This window comes from Salarias fasciatus, chromosome 4, assembly GCF_902148845.1.
Source record: "Salarias fasciatus chromosome 4, fSalaFa1.1, whole genome shotgun sequence".
Taxonomy (NCBI): domain Eukaryota; kingdom Metazoa; phylum Chordata; class Actinopteri; order Blenniiformes; family Blenniidae; genus Salarias; species Salarias fasciatus.
In genome coordinates this window covers 23,671,472-23,693,059 of record NC_043748.1, presented here as the reverse complement: position 1 = coordinate 23,693,059, position 21,588 = coordinate 23,671,472, and the positions used below count along the sequence as shown (strand labels likewise).

The window sequence follows — 21,588 nt, the reverse complement described above, 5'->3', positions numbered from 1 at the left end:
GGATGCACACTGCTTCAAAACCGGAGGATATTTTGGACCATCTTGTACGTTTAAGGACATGCCATTAAAAATGTCTTGAAAAGGGGAAGTGATTCCAACCATCAGGCTGTTTATTTTTGACTTCCTGATTCAGACTGATTTCTCAACAGTGTTTAATAACTTCATATGTATTGTATTTTTCAAAACAATGGTACCAAATGCTTAATATTCCAATCAAAATGCAGCTGAACTTTCAATTGATTTAAGGATAAGAAAATTGGAACATCTGCTAAGAAAAGTCAGGAGACAAAAATGTGCTGAAGTGGTGATTGAATACACTCAGGCAGGAAGTTCCAGAGCCTGAATAGCAAAGGCTCTGTTGTGTTTTACAACACAATTGGTGCTTTTCCATCAGTCCCCGCTTTGCCCTACTCTGCACGGTTTGGCACCTGTGTATTTCCATTACATTTTAATACCTTATACCAGGCACTCTCATGGTCCCTGCTCAGCCCTGATTCTCCGGGGTTTCAAACAGGCCAAGATAGGCAGAGAATAGTATATCGGCAGATGCTGATTGGTCAGAGTGTGACATCAGTAACACAGCCTTTACAGTGACTGTGGTCAGATCCATGCCCACCATTTATAAAACCCCACAAGAGCAGTCTGGTAATATGCTCAGAAATCAACTGGTCGGAGGAGTGACGAGGTGCCAACATGTGTGGTGGCCGAGGAGAGGGTTCAGCGGGAGCTACATGGAGCACACTGCACCATGACAGTATACCGAGAAGCCACTTTTACTGCTGCAGACAGGTGAGCAATGGGAGAGAGAGTGATATGGACTCGAACCCGGCTATGTTGGGCTGGTAGGGATGAGAATCGAGAACTGATTCTTTTGTAGAACCGGTACCCAGTGTCTCTATTCCAAGGAATTGTTTGTCTGTCTCCTTGATGATTCTGCCTATCGGTTCCGCTGTGTGCCATCCATCCACCCATTTTCTACCGCTTATCCGGGGCCGGGTCGCGGGGACAGCAGTCTCAGCAGAGATGCCCAGACTTCCCTGACCCCAGACACTTCCTCCAGCTCCTCTGGGAGGATCCCAAGGCGTTCCCAGGCCAGCCGAGAGACAAAGGGCAAATCCCAATTCTCTGCTTAATCCTCAATCTTACTCCTCATTCCTCAAAATGCGCGCTCCCGTGAAGTTAAGTGCTGTCCCGTTCCTAAACAAGTTGAGGAAAGGAGCGAGACTAAGGGACGTTATCTCCCTTAATTTTGAGATTCTACAAGACCTACCTTGGAGTTAAGGATAATCCAGAATGCTTGTTAAATAGTTCGTTTTGCTGTTATTTTATTAATAAAAAAAATGTGTATATTAGTTTGGGAGTAATTGTATTAACTTTCTATCACAGATAATATTTACAAAGGCTATTAGAAAGAAATCAAGAAAATTCATTTGAATGCATTTATTAACAAGGTCACACATGCAAAATGTTAAACATTTCTAATGCAGGGCGCATTACTTTCAGTTATAAAGGGCGTTGTTATTGATCATTGACCGAAATTATTACTGCTGCTCTTCCACTTCAGCCCCCCCACCCCCACCCCCACCCCGCAAAAAAAAAAAAAAAAAGCTCTCCACGCGTGTGCGCTCTCTCTCTCCTACGGACGGTCCAAAGAAGCGTCGCGCAAGCCGCTAGCACCTTCCCGACGGTCCAAAAACTCCCCGCCGCGCGTGCTCCCCCCTGGCCAAACTTTTTTCCTGCAGGAAACACTGCACTTCTGGCTTTCTTCTACCCTCTTGTGCAGTGCTGCCCCCTGTGGTCCAAGGACGTAACTGTCTTTAAGGGTTGTCCCATTTCCAAGTGACATTACATTCCTTAACGCTTGTTTTTAGGAGGCACTTAATTTGAGATTGAGGATCAAGGTTGAGGAGCGAGGATTAAGCAGAGAATTGGGATTGGGCCATAGTCTCTCCAGCGTGTCCTGGGTCTTCCCCGGGGTCTCCTCCCAGTGGGACATGCCCGGAACACCTCCCCAGGGAGGCGTCCAGGAGACATCCTAACCAGATGCCCGAGCCTCCTCAGCTGGCCCCTCCGATGTGGAGGAGTAGCGGCTCTACTCCGAGCTCCTCCCTGGTGACTGAGCTCCGCATTTCATTTTAGGAATGAACGATGTTGTACTTAGTCATTGTAGGAAAGTCAAACGACACCAAAATTGCACAAAACATATCTTTATGACTAGAGTGGCTCTGTGTTGCCAGATTGGGTGGGTTTCTGGACAATCAAGTTTTTTTTTTTTTAATCCGTCGGGCGGGTTGATGAAATGATAATGTGCTTGTGATTTTTTCTTTTTTTTTTTTTTTTTTTGCAAATCTGGCTTTTATGGTTTAAACATGCATTTTCAACAGAGATGGAGATATGGGCTGCTTTCAATTGTTGGGCGGTTTTAACATTATGTCTGCGCCGAGAAAGCGACATATCTGGCAACCTCCTCTGGTGGACCGCAGACACACTGGAGACAGTGTGAGTGACGGTGCTGCGGTAATTCCATACCGGAGCCGGACCGAACATGCACCGCATCCAATGTGAACCTGTCGTAATTTGATTTTGAACTTTCCAACCTGGCGTCAAGGAAGAAGCACTCCAGAGTTTAGCTGTATTTCACACCAAAAGATGAAACCGAGGCTACTTGCAACGCTTTCCGTCATCGCATGAATATTTTTTTTCTTCTGTTCAGGATGAGGTATTAAAGAGTTAATGCAAACGCCCATTTGTACTATTTCATTTCTCACTCAGTGAGAATCGATAAGAAAGAATCGTATCGATAAGCAGTATCATTAATGGAATTGGAATCGCTAAATTCTTAACATATCCATCCCTATGGGCTAGTGAGTGTTTGTGACTTAAAATGTTTTTTAATGTTACTGAAGCAAGTGGTTGTAAGTTCACAAAGAGCAAATGAAGCAGATGCAAACCGTGCACAGTAAGGCCAAAAAGGGACTATAGTGGAAAAGCAGAAAATGTGATTTTGGAACAATTAGTAGACTCTTGTCAGAGGATCTCAAGCAGCGGCCTGACTTTTGTGAACTCAACAAATCACAAATGGATCCAGACCATTCAGGGCTTTAAAATCAATTCTAAAACTCACAAGAAAAAGGAATGAAGGATTGAAAGAATAGGTGAGATGTGGTCACTCCTCTTGGCGTGTGTCAGAAACCTGGCAGCAGTATTCTGAAATAGCTGCTGTCTTTGAATGCTAATGCCAGAACAGACAGCACTGCAGTCGTCAAGCCCTGAGGAGATGAAGGCATGCATGACTTTGTCTAAGCCAGTAGGGGAGAGGAATGACCTGTGGTGACCTGTGGGGCCCAGATCCATGGCAGAATATGCAACTGAATTCAGGATTCTGGCTGCTAAAATGGGTAGGGGGAACGTGCTCTGCAGTGGGTGTTTGTACGGGGATTATCCCATTACATTAAGGATGAGCTGGTGGCCAGGGATGAGACCGATAGCTTGTGTCATGGATTTCCTAGCACCTTGGGCCAGGGGTGCCTAATCGAACCGTTGGGAGACTGCATCCGTACGCTCCCTTCCCTGCTTGTTGATGTGCCGTCCATGGCTGTTAGCGACACAGTTTGTGTTAGCTTGGCCACTGCGGTGGAAGCGCCATTCATGCACTCCTTGCTCGGCCTATCGGCACAATCCTGGTTGACAGTAACAGGGCTAGTGTTGGCTTAACCATTGCTTGTAAAGTTGTGTTGTGCTACTTCCCTGGCTTATTGGGCACCGCCGTGGCTGTTGCATACGGTGGGTGTTAGCTTGGCTACTGCCGGTAGAGGTAGAGGCACCATTCATGCGTTTTTCTCCCAGCCTGTTAGTGACTAGCTTGGCTGTTTAGCGACATGGTGAGTGTTGGCTTTAGCCACTGCCAATGGAGGCGCCATTCATGCGCACTTCCCCTGGCTTATTGGTATTGAGCCCAACCGTCGGCACATGGTTTATGTTAGCTTTAGTTGCTATTGAGGACCTGGCTTGCACTCTTCCACCAATGATTGAAGCCAATTACAGCTGTTAGTTACAAGGTTGGAGTTAGCTTTAGCTGTTGTTTATGAAGGCCATATTGACACCCTTTCTTCTAGCTTATTAATGCTGATCCTGTCTGCTGAGTGACTGTCAGTATCAGCATGGGGCCCTGTGACTAGCCTACTGGTGCTAACCACCATTAAGTATACAGTGCTTTTGGTGCATAGCAGAGAGGCTGCATTTGCTGTGTTCAGTACTTGTTATGTACTGAGTTGATAATCATTAGTGGTCCCATTTTATTTGTTTTCAGACCACTTCCACTTCGACATGTACTCAAGTACAATAAATTGTTCATGCAAGACTAAAACATCAAAAAGAACTCTCCTGCCCTTCCTTCGCCAACAGTGTTACGGCCTCAAGCAATTAAATTCACCAAAGTGGGCCACCCAGTGCATCCACTTCAGTAGATATGTGCATGTTACTGGCTAAACATACCATTTCCCTTCATAGGAAAAACATTGATGGACCAAGAATTGGAAGGTGGATTGAAGAGATGGCATCCAATGGGACAATAGAAAAGATCACATGCATTAAACAGAAGTAGTGTGCTTTTGATGACATCTGGAGACCTTTCATGTTTCTGAAGACATGATGTTAGGTAGGAGGAGGCTATGAGAGAGCAGAATGTCTGTGGTGTGACGTGATGTTCTGAGAAACACCCTTGAAATGTGTCTTCATTATTTGTTTGTTCAATTATTGAGTGTATTCATATATGTTTTTCTGTGTCCACATGGGCATGTATGTACTGTATACCACATCCAGGGTACTATTGGTAACATGAACATCATTATCAGTATATTTTTTTATTCTTAAACCAATTAAAATAAAGTGTTTATAAAAGTAAATTGTGAGGGGAATGGGGGAGGGAGGGTGAACAGGGAGGAAAAGCTTGTCCTTTTTTGATGTGTCATTGATATGGAATTCAATTTTCTTGCAGAAATAGTAAAAAAAAAAAAAGTACTGACAATGACTGCAATTCTAACTTAAAGCTACTTTGAGAAAGAGAGCTCATATCCTGGTAAAAATGCCGGTCCATACTTTGAACTCGACATGGTTGTGTTTGTTGATATTTTAGTGTTTTGGACTCTTCTGGACTTTAATTGTCAGACGTGACAAATTTTTCTTTGAAGCAGAAGGAATGAAGCCAACAAAACCAAGTGCACATTTTTTTCAAAAATTTATTTGATTTTTCCAAATGAAAAAAAGATACAAATTCCAAAGGGAGTTCATATAGAGAGCAACTGTATAAGTAGGACTATATCTGTTGAAATTAGCAGCAAAAGTGGATCAAAAGAAAAGGTCGAATGTATGGTAATATCACTATCAGCCTAAAATCTGTTTTAGGTCTACTTGTATCAGATCAGCACTGCAGCAGGAATAGAGACAGTCAGCCACCTGCCAACCAACCTGCTACACAGGATGTGATATTAATGATTGGTCTGAGTTACAGTTGAGAGAACAGCTGTTCTTAAGTATTGGGAGCTTCAGGGCTCTGTCTCTCCATGAAAATACTGACCTTTTGCCAAAATAAAGAATAATATGCATGAGAGAAAAACCAGAAGGCACCACTGTTTCATGCTGCAGAGAAAGACTTGTAGTATAGTAGCTGTTGGGGGAATTGGTTCAACCTCATCCCTCCACACTTTAAAGATCTCTGATTCAATATTATTGATTCTTTATTATTGTCTTCCAGTGGAAGACATAATATTCTAACATCCAGATATTGATATATGTCTCTCATCACTCATTTTAGTTAGTCTCACTAAGTTCCACCTTTATCACAGCCTGATAGGCATCTGACATTGTCGCCTTGATGGTAATACCATTTTTTTTGTAAATCAAGACGTTGCCAACTGGTTTACTTCTGATGAAGGAGTCACTCGTCCCATTCGCCATCTCATTATAAAGATTCTCATCACACTCCCTGCTCACGTCAAAGATTCCCAGTGCGTACAGGTTTGAGTGAACGTTAAAGTCGTAGGGATTCGAGAACATTATTGCAATTTTTTCTGTGGTTTGTTTGCTGTCATTGTTCAGGAGGTCGTAGGTGACGACGCCGACAGCACCACAAGCGGTGTAAGGAGTCTTGATGAACAGAGCGCTCTCCAGCGCATGGGAAGAAATGGTGGGTGGAAAGGGTGCCGCACAGCCTCCACTGTCAGTGTACCACCTGTTTGGTGGAGGAAAACATTAGAAGTTACAATCTGATGGTGTTTAGGGATACTATTTCAGAGGAACACCTCTACCTGGTGTTGGTGAGGGAGTAGCTGCTGCATCCATTCGTTATGGTGATATGGCACTGCCGGTGTGTCGGAGCAACTTGAGCGATGGCCTGGCCAACAGCTGTCACTAAGCCAGCTATGGCAACACCAGTATTGACAGCTTCACTCCCCATGGCTGCTGAGTCTGGACTCAGGGAACCTTTCATGGAGTCACAAGAATGACTGACGCATTTTATCAATTCAGAGTCACATTCCTGAGTGAAACACTGAAAGACATATTCAGTATTTATTGCAATGTTCAAAATATCAAGAACAAAAGCATTTTGGCTAAGCCGAGAAAAGGTGAAAGTCAGCATCACTAAGGATATGTTCAAAAGTATTAATAGAGTAACTATTACGGCACTATGATAACACTGAAACAGCAACTTTTTTTTGGTATGATATACACTTCTCAGAGAACAATGAGGTTATTTGGTCTTTGGGGTGAAAATTCAGGATGAACCTAAAATTCACTCTGACCTTTCCAGTTAACCGTCATGGGAAAGTTCTCTAAATGTTCGAATGTCCAACTGTTCAGTGTTGCAGTACTTTTGTCCAACTGCTTTTCTCAAAGAGCTCGACAGAAATATTCACAACAGCTGTTTGATCAATGAACGGATCAGTAAATATCCTGGATCAAATAGAATTGGTATTTAAACATCATGCTGTTCACATTTTGACATCATGACACCAAGACCACTCTGAACAACGGGATGTCGACACTGAAGTTTCAAACAGGAAGTTCTCAGATGAAGAGGCCACTGAGCTCAGAGTGTCACAGAGTGTCAGCAGAAAGGAAAGAAACAGTCACAGGATGAAACGGAGAAAAACAATATCAAATCAGGAATACATGAGAAAAATCACACCACCTAAAAGGGTTAGGGTTAGGATGCTTGTTAATTCTCTTCATCTGTGGCCCAGAAGTAACAGTAACTCTACATACTGATCAGGCCAGGCAGTATGTGAATACACACCATAAAGGAGAGGGGAGCACAGTGGCATTATGGTAAATACCAAAACACAAAAAGCTGATTCCTGCTGGAGCAGCATGAAGGCATGGCTGTGCCTTATATAAGGAGAAGAATCCATACTCACAGTGTTCTGAGAGTGGCTGGACACCAAACACAGCTCTGCAAGAGAGAAACATGATTTATGTACAGATGACAAACACGAAACAAGGAGCACAAACACAAACTGTCATCATACCTGCAGACAAGACAGTGAAGGAAGCAGGGAGCGAGGTGTGTCTCCAGACTGCCAGCAGTGGAGAACTCAGGGGACTGATGGCTGCTTTTATAGAGCGCTCCAGCTGCAGGGATTGGTCAACAGGGCAGGCCAAGTCACACCCAGCATGAGGGAAATCTGCTTCTGCTGCACAATCATCACAATCATCAGCTGACAATCAGATTTAATCTGTTAGACTTTTTCCAACTCTGTTGGAGCAATTTAACACAATAAAAGTAGTTTCTCACATTTGGATAGCAGATAAAAATAAAATATATGAACTTTAATTCCATAACATCCTTCTACAACGAACTGTAAAAACTGTGTGTGTGTGTGTGTGTGTGTGTGTGTGTGTGTGTGTGTGTGTGTCTGTATTCCACATATGTGTGCCTTTGTGGAATACAATGTGTTTTTATGTCAAATGATTTATAGATTGAGGATTCCTCTGATAGTCTAATAAGAATCCAGTGAATCACGTAATGAACTTCTAACATAAAAAATAATAAAGACAAACTTTTGTTATGGACCAAAATGATTTGAATTTTGAGTTTTGAATCTTCAGTTTGTTCCATGTTGTTGGAGTACACAACAGAGGAAGATGTGTTTACAGAAACTGTACACAGAAAAAGAAAGGAGAAGAAGAGTTTATGCTTTCACAGAAAACTTGTACCCAACATCTCAAACTCCCTGCGTGAGCATTTCTGTTATAAGGAAGTGTTTGAGGCATCTTCCTCCTTTGAGTTCAGTGATTTGAAATGTTTTTTTTTTTGATTGATTGATTGATTGTTTATTTATTTCATTCTTTGAAAAAAAATGAAAAGGAGCAGAAAGAAGTAAAACTTATCGTGTCTGCCCCTACCAACACAAAATAATTGACAAAACAATAGTTTACATCAAGAGTTGATTATAAACATAACCATTTCACAAGAAGATATTTACAAAATCAAAAGATAATAATTTCTTATTATACAGTAGCATCATATCTTTTTAATAATTGTCCTTTTAAACATTTCTTGAAACTATAAATGGACTGAGACATTTTAATTTTACAGTCAAGATTGTTCCATAAACTTACTCCTTGGATTGTGATACATCTTTCTTTAGGTTTGGTTCTTGACTCTGATAATGAAAAGATTTCGGTTCCTCGTAATTCATATTGACTTTCTCTCTTTTTAAATCTGTTTTGCAAGTTATCTGGTAATATTTTTTTGTTGAGCTTTATACATAGTTTTAAGGAGGTTGAGTTCCACCAATTCATTAAGTTTTAAAGATTTCAATTGTTTAAATATTGGATTTGTGTGATCCCTGTATCCACTTCCATTTACCACACGAATGGCTCGTTTCTGTATAACAAAAAGTGGTTCAATAATGTTTACTGATTACAAGAACTGAAAAACACATGGGACACATTTCCCACCACTACATCTCAATGTCATCTGAATAACACCATGTAATGTGGCAGAATGGCTAACTTCAGTCATTTTAACCCTTGACTATGTGGCAAGATGTGGTTTTGCTTCCAGCGGCTGCTCTGACAACTGAGTGCCACAGACTGGAAGCAATCATTCAATCAGCCGACGGGGTTCTCCCTGCTCCTCTGTATAGAGGTCCACTGCTCACTCCTCAGCAATGGAGCTGGTGTCTGCAGCAAGCGTTCCGTATGGTACAGTCTGTAATTTTGCTGGCAGGCCAACAGGCCAAGAATGGACCAGCACATTGAGGAAACTCCCGGATGTCCCTTTGGTTGTGTCATGCCCAGCCCCCTGGCCTCCTCGTAGGGAGGCTGTTGGTTTGATTTTCAGCTGGGCAGTGCTGGAGCGGGTTTTCGGAGGCGTGGTTCCAGCTCATCAGCCAGATGAAGTTCAGCTGCTCTCCCGGTCCCTATTTAAGTGGCGTCCTTGGCTGGAATCGGCGCTGGATCTTAACCTCTGCTACATCTGGGATCCGCTCGGCCTGCCGCTCACCTCGCAGCCTCCTGCTGCTCCTGCCACCCACCTGCTACCCACCTGCTCCAAGTATCTCCGGACTCCGATCCAAAGCTTGGACTGGAACTTTGCCGAGAGCCACCTCGGACCCAGCTTGGTCCGACTCAGCTTCTGGACCCACCCTTAGTTCTCCGAATAAACCAGTTTCTTTTTCACCCGCCATCTGTTCTCCTGTGTCGTCTGCGCCTGAGCCTCTGACCCGACCCGTAACGGTAAGATCCAGCCACAATGAGCTCAGCAGACGGCAACCCCGGGAGAGACCAAGTACCTTCGGCTCCGCAGTCTTGGGCGAAGAAGCTGGCCGAACACGACAGGATACTGGGAACAATGTTTGGCCAGGTCTCCCGTTTGTCCGAGCAGGTTGCAGAGATAGCCGAACACCTGGCTGCCTCATCAGCCGTTTCCACGGTGGCCCCTCCCCCTGCTCCGGACCTGGCTCCGGCTCCGCAGATGATGGCCCCATTCCGGGAGCCGAATGCGCTCACACCGGAGCGGTACGCCGGAGACCTTGGTTCCTGCCAGGCCTTCCTCACGCAGGTTTCTCTGGTGTTTGAACTGCAGCCACTATCTTATCCCTCCGACCGGTCCATCGCCTACCTAATTGGGCTCCTCTCCGGCCCGGCGAGGGCATGGGGAACGGCGTTGTGGGAGAATCATTCGCCGGCTTGTCGGTCTTATCAAGCCTTCACAGAGGAGATGAAGAGGAATTTTGACCACCCGGTGAAGGGCAGAGACGCAGGGGACAGGCTCATGATTATCCGCCAGGGAAGCCACAGTGTGGCCGAGTATGTCATCGAGTTCCTGACTCTAGCCGCGGGGAGTGGATGGAACAGCAGCGCTCTCCAGTGTGCTTTTTTACGGGGTCTGCAGGATGATTTGCAGGACGAACTGGCCACCCGAGAGCGACCTCCCGATTTGGATAGCTTAATTTTTTTTGTGCACCAGCATGGACAACCGCATCAGAGAACGCCGTCGTGTGCGAGCGAGCCGCGTCCCGGCTTCCGTAGTTTCTGCGCCAAATGGATCAGCAGGAGCGGGGTTGTCGTTCTCGGCTCAGGAGCCAGAGCCCATGCAGATCGGCCGGGTCCAGCTTTCCTCGCAGGAGAAGAGGAGGCAGTGCCGGGCCACGAACGCCTGTCTCTACTGCAGCAGCTCTGGACATTATGTCGCTGACTGCCCCAAGCGGTCGCTCAAAGATCAGGCTCCCCTGTAGATGCGGGGCCGCGGGTGAGCCGAACTTCCATCAAGACCCCTCAACGATTTCAGGTAACCGGCACTCTGTTATCTCACCCAGTCTGTTCCTGTCACTGCCCTGGTGGATTCAGGTGCTGAGGAGAGTTTCATGGACATCCAGCTAGCTCGCCAGCTGAACACTTATTGTGTTCCGCTGGTGTCTGAGCTAGTTGTGAGGTCGCTAAATGGACTCCATCTAGCTCAGGTCAGCCACAAGACCTGTCCGGTGGATTTGGTGCTCTCTGGAAATCATGAGACTTTGACCTTCCACCTCATTGACCATTCGCAGCCCCTGCTGGTGCTGGGTTTCCCATGGCAGTGTAAACACAACCCCCACATCGATTGGATTAAGGAGGAGATTAATTCCTGGAGCCCGTTTTGTTTAAGTAACTGTTTACGTTCTGCTCTCACTCTGCATGTCTCTCTGCAGTCCTCCCCGCCAGGACCTGTAGATCTGTCAGCAGTCCCCGAGGCATACCACGACCTGGCCCAGGTTTTCAGTAAGAGCAAGGCCCTCTCCCTGCCGCCACACAGACCATATGACTGTCCCATCGATCTGCTTCCAGGAACCACATTGCCCCGCAGCCGGCTGTACAATCAGACCCGGCCTAAGCGCGCCGCCATGGAGACATACATTCATGAGTCCCTGGCAGCTGGCACCATTCATCCCTCTTCTTCTCCGGTGGCGGCGGGGTTTTTCTTCGTCGACAAGGACGGCTCTCTGAGACCCTGCATTGATTTCAGAGGTCTAAATGACATCACTGTTAAGAACTGTTATCCTCTGCCCCTGCTTAGCTCGGCCTTCCTTCCTCTGCACAGCGCCACGGTGTTCACTAAACTGAATCTCCACAACGCCTATCACCTGGTCCGCATTCGTGAGGGGGATGAATGGAAGACCGCATTCAACACCCCACTGGGCCATTTTGAGTACTTGGTTATGCCATTTGGACTCACTAACGCTCCTGCGGTTTTTCAGAACCTCATGGATGATGTGCTCCGAGACTTCATTAATCGCTTCGTTTTTGTGTACCTTGACGATGTCCTTATCTACTCCCGCAGTACCGAGGAATACATCCAACATGTCCGTCTGGTCCTGGAGAGACTCCTGAAGAACCACCTGTATGTGAAGGCTGAGAAGTGTGAGTTCCATCAGCCCACTGTGTCCTTCTTGGGTTTCATCATCTCACAGGGAGAGACTCGCATGGATCCAGCTAAGCTGGCGGCGGTTCAGGAGTGGCCTCAACCTGAGAATCGGAAGCAGCTTCAACGGTTCCTGGGCTTTGCCAACTTCTACCGCCGGTTCATCAGGGACTACAGTAAGGTAGCCGCGCCCCTCACTGCTCTCATGTCCACTAGAGGTCGACCGATTTATCGGCCGGCCGATATATCAGGCCGATATTTGGACATTTTTCTCCATCGGCCATCGGCCGTATTTTCTTTTAAAAAGCCGATTTTTGATCCGTTGTATAAAATGACGCAATTTTTGATCAGGCACATGTGCGGGCAGCTAAAGCTGCCGCTCAAGAAAGGACCCCTGTGGCACGCTGCTGCATTCAGTTACGTCAGAGCGGAGCATGCCCGGTGGATTCCAAGCTGTGGGAAAAACCTGCATCTGTTGCATCTGCAGTGAAGAATGGATTTGTTGAACATTTCAACGTTTTTGTGGCTCTCTGGCTCTCCAGTCTGCAGCTTATCAGTGTTTACTGCAGAAAAAAAAGTTTGGCCGGGGAGCGCGTCGTGCCGCGGGGCTAACGCTGCTAATGCTGCGTCGAACACGGGTCTGGCTCACCTGATCAGTGACCACGTGGAGTTCGGCTGCATTCTGGAAAAAGAGGTCAGAACACAATTAGTAAATCAAAAGAATTAAAAACAAGAATAGAAACAAAGAATTTGTTTTTGTTCCTCTTTTATACCACTTATTCTGTTCAAGGTTGCACGCTGCTGCAGCCAATATGCGCAAGGCACACAAAACACAGTCCAAACACACATGCACACACACTGTGAGACATTTCAAGCTGATTCAACTTGGAAATGAAAGTTCTATTTCATCCCTACTGACCGCCAGAGGCGGTGCATAAAGCACTGAATGATCATCCTTTCGCATACGCAGGTCGAGAATTAATGACAACAAAGTCACACGTGACCTCCCGGTGGCTGACGTGAGTCTATATAGCCACGTCACACCGGAAGCTCAGTCCCTTTAAACCTTCTCGCGCGCAGGTTGGTTGGGTCTGGTGGTGAGCATTTTGAGCTTAACTCCACTTACGATTGATGTGCTGTTTGTGACTGATAGCCCTGCGACTGGGTAAGTCAGAGCTGCGAGCTTGCTCGCCCTCTAAAGGCCCGTCCATGCTTCACATGTACGCGTTTCCGCGTCCGCTTTGGAAGGTCCGCGCACCACCGATGCGGACGCGCTTTCTCCCATGCTACATTTTGAGCTCAGCTGTGCGCGTCTCGTGCAGGCGCGGTGATCCACACAGCGTCGACAAGCTTTTCCGGCACTACAGACTGTTTATCTGCTCCTTTATTACGGATTATTTAGAGAAAATTAAGCACATACATTGTCAGTACATTATCTTTAAGTATTAAAGTTTATTTAGCCTTTTTTTTTTTCTGTTTCTGAATCGCGGGGCGGCGCCGGAGCGATTAGTTACTTTTTCACTTCTGTCTGCGGACCTTCTCCTCCTCCAGATAGTCTCTCTCTCTTTCCACGAGTTTTTCACTCTTTCCGTGTCTTTAAGTGGAGCCATCAGGCTGGAGCTCCGTCTACTTTCACTTTTACCGTCATGTTTTGTTTTCTATGGCGCTCTGGCGCATGCGTACACTTCCGCGACCTGCGCGCAATGCGCAACGCGGTCTCAAATTCTGGCTGCTGCGCGGACGTCCGCGGACCGGTCCGCGCGGACCCTAGCGGACAGGAATTCATGACGATTTTTACGTCACGCGGACCAACGCGCAACGCGCACCCACGCGGACATGTGAAGCATGGACGGGCCTTAAGGGCTGCACAAGCAGCACTCCATCTCCTCTTTTTCTTCTTTCCCGTAAACCGGGTATCGTTTATCGCCGTGTCTTTTAGACGGTTGTTTTCTGTTGTAACAGCCCACCGTGTGGTGCGCGCTGCTCTGATTTATTGCCTGTGCAGCTTAATTGTTAATTTGTTGATTAGGAGGCGTTACTTCGCCCCGTTGTTATTGAATACGGCTGTCTGTCAGCTCGTGTTTTCTGTCTGAGTGTGATTCATATACTGTCTCTTCAGTTGTTTGAAGGAAGGAAGTTGATAATAATAATTGAATTAAAAACACAAAAAAAAAAAAAAAAAAAAACAAGGAGAAAAACCAACTGCAGGATTGTTTTCCCTCATTGTGAGCCTGTCGCAAATCGCACGTGGCGTTCTCTGCTCGACCCGGTTTGTGACCCCGTGCTCGGACATTCAGGAGTCACTAGTGGCGTTCTCTGCTCGACCTGACTCTGTAGTTGCTTTTCTGAACACTGAGTTTCTTAGTGGGTAGGACAGCTGAAGGTTTTTCTTTTTGACGCCATGTTGGAGCAGCTGTGTTGCAGACTCTGCTTGGCAGCACTCCAACCTGAGGATGGCCATGATTTGTGTCCCCCCTGCCTGGGTGTGGACCACCTATGGGAGGCCCTCCAGGGCACAGACTGCCCGAGTTGCTTCATTATGCCGCATTCCGTGAAGGTTGCGCGGTTGGCTGAGTTTGAGGGTCGCCCGGAGGGGGATCCCACGTCTATGGTGTTGCCTGCTGGACAGTCACGGACGCGGATGCACTCTTCTTCGGAGGCACTAGCGCGTCCGAGGAAGAGGCGCAGGAAGGAGGACCCCGGGGACGGGTTGTCTGGTAGAGTGGAAAACCTGTCATCGGAATTGGCGCAGATGAAGGCGATGCTCCAGGACCTTCAGGCCGACACAGGACGCCATGCGACGGTTCAGCAGGACCATGATTTGGCATCGCACGAGGACGTGATCTCGGTGGCGGCGTCGGACACTCAATTTAGGAGTGATTACGATGAGCTGAGCTCCCGAGTTTCTGAGTCCGGGTCCCACACCTCTGCGGGCTCCCGGGGCACTGGAGATGTGTCTGTGGCCGTGGCTATTCGGACGGCTCTCACCCGCCTGCAGTTGGATGTCCCCACGTCAAACCAAGTCCGCTCCAGCGCGTTCTTCCGACGCCAGACGGCAGCTGAGTCCTTTGCGGTCCCGCCATCAGAGGAATACGTTAAGGAGCTGCATGCGTGTTGGACGGATAACAAGGCATTTTCCAGGCCCACCACGGATGGGCGGGCCTTAGCAGCGATGCAGGATGCCGATAAGTTTGGCCTGGGACGCATGCTGGCTGTGGAATCGGCTATCGCGTCCCTCATTGTGCATCCGGAGGAGACGCTACGAACGAACGCCAGGTGCCCGCGACCGCAGTGTAGGATCACGGACGATCTACTCTGTAAAGCCTATGACACCGGTGCGCGCATGGGCCGCATTGGTAACTCCCTCTCCCACTCCGCTGGGTCTGTCGTCGACATTGGAGGAGGTTTCTGTCGACCCATCTACGCAGGGCCTAATGGACGTGTCCCGACAAGCTTTCGCCCTAATGTCAAGGGAGCTTGGTCGCCTAATGTCTACGCTCGTACAGACTCGACGCCAGGTTTGGTTGGCACAGTCACCACTTTCAGAGTCCAGTAGGGGGACGCTGCGGAGCGTGCCGGTGGTTCCTGGGGAATTATTTGGGTCCGCGGCACTGAAGGCCCTGGAGCGCACCGCGCAGGCAAACCGTACTCGGCAGCAATTGGTGGGTCTCCAGAGACGTCCCCCTCCTCGGGTGGGTCCAGGGTCTGCCTCATCATCTTCACGGAGGTACTCTGCTGGGCCATCGCACCCTCTTCCGGAAACTCGCTGCCAAGATTACAGAACGGTTCCGGACCGGAGGCCACAGCCTGGATCTCTGCCCCCCCGCTCATCACGGATGGGGCAGCCACACCAGCGCCCCCCCAAGCCCTCCAGAGGGCAGGGGGCACGCAGATGAGACTCCACGGCCGGCGGTAGGTTTTTTTTACCCCGGGTCAACTCAGACACTGGGCTACCCACGCTCCAGATGCTTGGGTGCTGGCCACACTGTCCCGGGGTTATCGCATTCAGTTCCGCCGCCGGCCTCCCGTGCATGGCCATAATGACTGTAATCCACGACCGGGCCAGGGCACGAGCACTGTCCGAGGAAATTCACACCTTGCTGGCCAAAGGTGCTGTGGTTCCTGTCGATCCCCTGCGGGATCCGGGGGGATTTTATTCAAGGTATTTCCTCGTACCGAAGAAGACAGGCGACTGGCGCCCCGTTCTGGATCTTCGGGGTCTAAACAACTTTTTAAAAGTTATTCCATTCAAGATGCTGCGCATCCCTCAGGTTCTCCACACAATATCGCCGGGGGACTGGTTCACAGTGATCGATTTGAGGGACGCTTACTTTCATGTCCCTGTTGCGCCGTCACACTGGCGGTTCCTTCGGTTTGCGTTTCAAGGGAGGCACTATCAATTCAGGGTCCTCCCGTTCGGGCTTTCCCTGTCTCCTCGGGTGTTTTCCAGATGTGTGGCTGCAGCTCTGTCCCCCCTGCAGACTCGGGGCTTGACGATCTTGCCCTACCTGGACGATTGGCTGATCTGTGCCCCGTCTCGTGAGGACGCCGTTCGGGACACGCAGGCGGTGCTCGAGCACACTGCCGCTCTCGGCTTGCATGTCAACACGGCCAAGAGCAACCTGGTCCCCACACAGGTGACCACTTTTCTGGGGATGGTCCTGAATTCTCGGACCATGATGGCATGCCCCTCACCTCAGCGGGTTCAGGACATTTTGGACATGCTCCCACACTTCCGGCGCGGCAGAGCCCCGCCGTATGTTCTCTACCTCCACCTTCTCGGCAAGTTGGTGGCGGCGTCTGCAGTGGTTCCCCTGGGTCTTCTATCTCTTCGTCCACTTCAGATGTGGCTGAACAGTCTACACCTGAGCCCTGAGCGACACAGCCACAGGCGCAGGCACCTACGCGTGTCGACGCAGTGCCTGACGTCTCTCTCGCAGTGGCGGGAGAGGCGCTTCATCACACAAGGGGTTCCTATGGGTTCCCTACCGAGCCGTCGGGAGATCGTTCATACGGATGCATCTCTCCGGGGTTGGGGAGCAACATGGCAGGGGCGCATGGTGCAGGGGAAATGGTTGCCATGGCAACAAGGGCAGCACATCAATGTCCTCGATTTGAGGGCTGTGCTTTTGGCGCTGCAGCAGTTTCTCCCGCATCTACGAGGCCGACATGTGCTGGTCAGGACCGACAACACCAGCGTGGTTTTTCACATCAACCACCAGGGGGGCACTCGGTCCATGGCTTTGACAAGGCTGGCCACTCAAATCCTGACTTGGGCGGCTCCACATCTGGCCAGCCTGAGAGCACTGCACATTCCGGGAGTGTTGAACACATCAGCAGCTTTCCTGTCCCGGCAGTCACCGCTACCAGGGGAGTGGCGCCTTCACCCAGAGGTCGTGGACCGGGTCTGGCAGACCTTAGGCAGGGCGGAGGTAGACCTGTTCGCGTCCAGGGAGTCCACCCACTGTCCCCGCTGGTTCAGTATAACGGACGACGCGGGTTCTCTGGGCCTGGATGCGCTGGCACACGACTGGCCCCAAACGCTGCTATACGCCTTTCCACCTTTTCCCCTGATATTTCCTACAATACTCAGGGTCTCTCGAGAGGGGCATCAACTGATCCTGATAGCCCCTTTTTGGCCGGCGAGGACCTGGTTTCCTCTGCTGCGCAGGCTCTGCTGCAGCTCGCCGAGGCGCCTGCCATCCAGGAGGGATCTTCTATCCCAGTTCGGGGGGAGGATCCTGCACCCCAGTCCAGACCGCCTCCAGCTATGGGTGTGGCTGCTGGAGGGCTGGACGTCTCGTTCTCCGAGTTCAGTGGGGACATAGGCCACACCATCGCCAATGCCCGGGCTCCTTCCACACGACAGCTGTACGCCAGCAGGTGGAGGTTCTTCGACAGGTGGTGTCAGGAAAGAGGTCTGACTGCGGTTCAATGCCCGGTGCCATCCATATTGGACTTCTTGCAGGAGCTGTTCAACCTGGGTCGCTCGCCATCTACACTTAAGGTGTATACGGCTGCGATTTCCTGCTGGCACCAGGGTTTTGATGGCCGTTCTGTGGGCAGTGACAGGACGGTCTCATCTTTTTTAAAGGGTGCGCGTCGTCTCCGCCCCCTCAGTCAACAAAGGGTGCCGACGTGGGACCTGTCTTTGGTGCTCGAGTCCCTGCGGGCCCCTCCATTCGAGCCCCTGGATCAGGCAGGGTTGAAATGGCTGTCGCTGAAAACTGCGTTCCTCTTAGCGATGGCCTCGGGTAGACGAGTGGGGGAACTGCAGGCGCTGTCGGTTGGCGACGCGGGCTGCAGGTGGAATGCCGATGGCTCTGGGGTGACACTCTGGCCTGACGCCTCTTTCATCCCCAAAGTGCTTGGTTCTACAACTGTTACGCACCCCCTCCGACTGGCGCGTTTCGGGTCTCCGACTTCAAACGAAACGCTGTGTCCAGTTCGGGCACTTGAAGTGTACATACGGGCTACGACGGGTGTCCGTCAGTCTGAACGCCTGTTTATCTGCCACGCCGGGCCTCGCATGGGCCAGGCCCTGTCAAAACAGCGACTGGCCCACTGGGTGGTGGATACTATCAAACAGGCATATCTCTCCCAGGGTCGTTCACCACCGGACGGGGTGCGGTGCCATTCGACCAGGGGTCTGACCACCTCCTGGGCCGCGATGACCGGCGTTCCTTTGGACGTTATTTGTGAAGCGGCTTCATGGACATCAGCGTCAACGTTCGCATGGTTCTACAGGGTGAATGTGGCAACATCCCACCCCCTTGACGGGATCCTCCGACAGCACTCATCAACGCTGTGAGGTGAGTGGGGTTGGTGGTCATTGTTGTTCGGCGATTCCTCGTGACTTCGCTGGTATATGTCATCCAGTGCTTTATGCACCGCCTCTGGCGGTCAGTAGGGATGAAATAGAACGAAAGTTACGTAGGTAACTACGGTTCTATGAATCCCGGATGACCGCCAGAGCGTTCGGTCCCTCGGAATCTTCTGCTTGCGAGAAGTGGAAGGGACTGAGCTTCCGGTGTGACGTGGCTATATAGACTCACGTCAGCCACCGGGAGGTCACGTGTGACTTTGTTGTCATTAATTCTCGACCTGCGTATGCGAAAGGATGATCATTCAGTGCTTTATGCACCGCCTCTGGCGGTCATCCAGGATTCATAGAACCGTAGTTACTTACGTAACTTTCGTTCCCCTGCTGTCTTGAAAATGCAAGTTAACTCAACCTGAAGAACATCTTTGTTTCAACTCAGGAAATTAAGTTCATCAAGCTGATTTTAATGCAATGCTCTAGTTGTCTTAACATCGGTTATTAAGTTGAGTTGATTTAACTTGTAATCCCTTGTTGTTTCAATATATAATATATGTAATTAATAATAACTCAGAATTTAATTTCACCGTCAAATCATTTTGTGGAGTAATGCTTATAAATTGTTTCTTCTAAAATTATTAAATGCACCAATCAGCAAATTCATTTTTAATTCCTTCACTTTGTTTCACATCCTGTTCAGAGTCATAGAGCCCATCCCAGCTGGGTGAGGGGGGTGTCTGTCTGCCCTGCACCAGTGGAAGACAGGCTCCACCCCAGACAGGTCAATGTGGACAATATGAGGCTTGAGGGACGGACAGGAGCGGATCTGGACCTTCGTGGAGAAATGCGAACTGCTGTGGTTCCACCAGGCCGAGCAGCTTCGGGACTGACGCGGATCGGCAGTCCAGTTCCCTGATGGCAGTCCAGATCACCAGACGGTGGTCCAGATCCCCAAACTCTGACTCCCTGACTCTGACTCTCTGTGATGGCTGATCTCACACACACACAGACACGCACATACACACACACAGAGATTCCTGTCGGCAACAGCTGGCAGGCACAAAGTAAAACTTCCTCCGGGATTTATTAGTTTTATCTTTCATTTTATTAAGCTCAAGTTTATTTTTTTTCCCTCTCTCCCGTAGTGTGTGCTCTCAAGGCCTCCTCTTGCGATTTATTTGTCAGTTTTCATTCTAAAGTTCTTGAAACCCCTGTGTCTGGCCTTCTCCCTCTGGTTTCTTACCCCCTGTTTATTACCCCCCCCCCCCCCCCCCCCCCCCCCCCCCCCCCCCCCCGGTTACCTTCTTTCTTTTTTTCAAAGGGGGGCAGGGGGGCAATTGTGCATCTTACTCTTTCTTGTGTTTCTTACCCCCTGTTTCTGTGACCTTCTTCATTTTTTGAACGGCAGCATGTGGAGCTCCTTTAACTATTTCTTGGTTTTAAATTCCCCCGGTGGAGCTGTCTGTCCGCCCTGCCACGGTGGCTTCAGGTTTTAGGTTGTATTCTCTTCCTCTTCCTAGATTCCTCCTCACTCCTCTTCTTCCTGTCTTCCTCCTCTTTTTTGGCCGCCTCTTTTCTGGCTTTTTTCTCCGCTTTTTTCATGTTGGCCTTCTGTCTGTCCGTCATGGAGGCCAGCCGGTCCAGTTCACTGATCCTCTGGAGAAAATGCTGGATTTCTACAGTGCTGTTGTTTAACGCCTCCATCCATTTCTCCTCCTGAGTGAAGAAGCCCTCTTCTACCTTTCTGCACCGTTTCAGCATTTCCTCTTTGGCCAGAGTCTCATCCCAGAGCACTCTTTCTAGGACGTGACATCTTTCTGTCCACTCAGCCTCCTTTTGGGTCATTTCGGTCCTTAACCTTTCGAGCTTTGCCACAGAGTCAACGTTGTTTTCAGTCAGGGTGGAGATCTTGTCAGTGAGGAGCCTGAACCTGTTCCGGTTCTCCTCGTCCTGACCTCTCATTGCCGCGGCCGCCTGCTCTCTCTCCACCTCCCGCTCCTTGATGGAATTTTCAAGGGCTTGCTGAGATGAGGAGGCTTCCTGTTTCAGGGTGACGACCTCTGAACTGAGCTGGTTGACTCTCTCCTGGTACTCAGACAGCAGGGCAGATATCTCTTCTTCTGCCTCCTGCAGCTTCGAGACCTTCAGACTCTCCAGGTTGTTAATAATGTCTGTAAGCTCGTCCATCCTTTCTTGAGCTTTCACTGTCAGAATTTCTGACACTGTTTTTTCCATTTCTAAGTCAACTCTGAGACGATACACCTCTTCTTCCAGGAAGGAAGTGTTCGTCTCACAGTCGACCAACTCATCCTGGCTCTCCTCTGGCTCACACCTCTGGACTTCCAGCAGCTTCCTCTGCAGCCTCTCCGTTTCATCGGTTTGTGACTTCAGATTTTTTTCCAAGGTTTGAATCTGCTGCTCCTGGTCTTTCAGTTTGACGCCGTTTTCCTTGAGCCGAGAGTTCAACTTTTCTTGTTCATCTTTGCTCATCTCCATCCATTTCTCCTCCTCAGTGAAGAAGCCCTCTTCTAACATTCTGTACTGTTTCAGCAGTTCCTCTTTGGCCAGAGTCTCATCCCAGAGCACTCTTTCTAGGACGTGACATGTTTCTGTCCACTCGGCCTCCTTTTGGGTCATTTCGGTCCTCAACCTTTCGAGCTTTGCCACAGAGTCAACATTGTTTTCAGTCAGGGTGGAGATCTTGTCAGTGAGGAGCCTGAACCTGTTCCGGTTCTCCTCGTCCTGACCTCTCATTGCCGCGGCCGCCTGCTCTCTCTCCACCTCCCGCTCCTTGATGGAATTTTCAAGGGCTTGCTGAGATGAGGAGGCTTCCTGTTTCAGGGTGACGACCTCTGAACTGAGCTGG

At 49.3% G+C, this 21,588-nt stretch overlaps 1 long non-coding RNA gene across 1 annotated transcript; it reads right to left on the bottom strand.

Annotated features, from left to right (window-relative positions):
• Window positions 1-5,229: 5,229 nt before the first annotated feature.
• On the bottom strand, window positions 5,230-7,577 carry LOC115387497 (uncharacterized). The gene is made up of 4 exons (XR_003931379.1): window positions 7,527-7,577; window positions 7,416-7,450; window positions 6,306-6,480; window positions 5,230-6,229 (listed from the first exon to the last, which is right to left on the bottom strand). It is a non-coding gene; the product is annotated as an uncharacterized LOC115387497 (long non-coding RNA).
• Window positions 7,578-21,588: the final 14,011 nt, after the last annotated feature.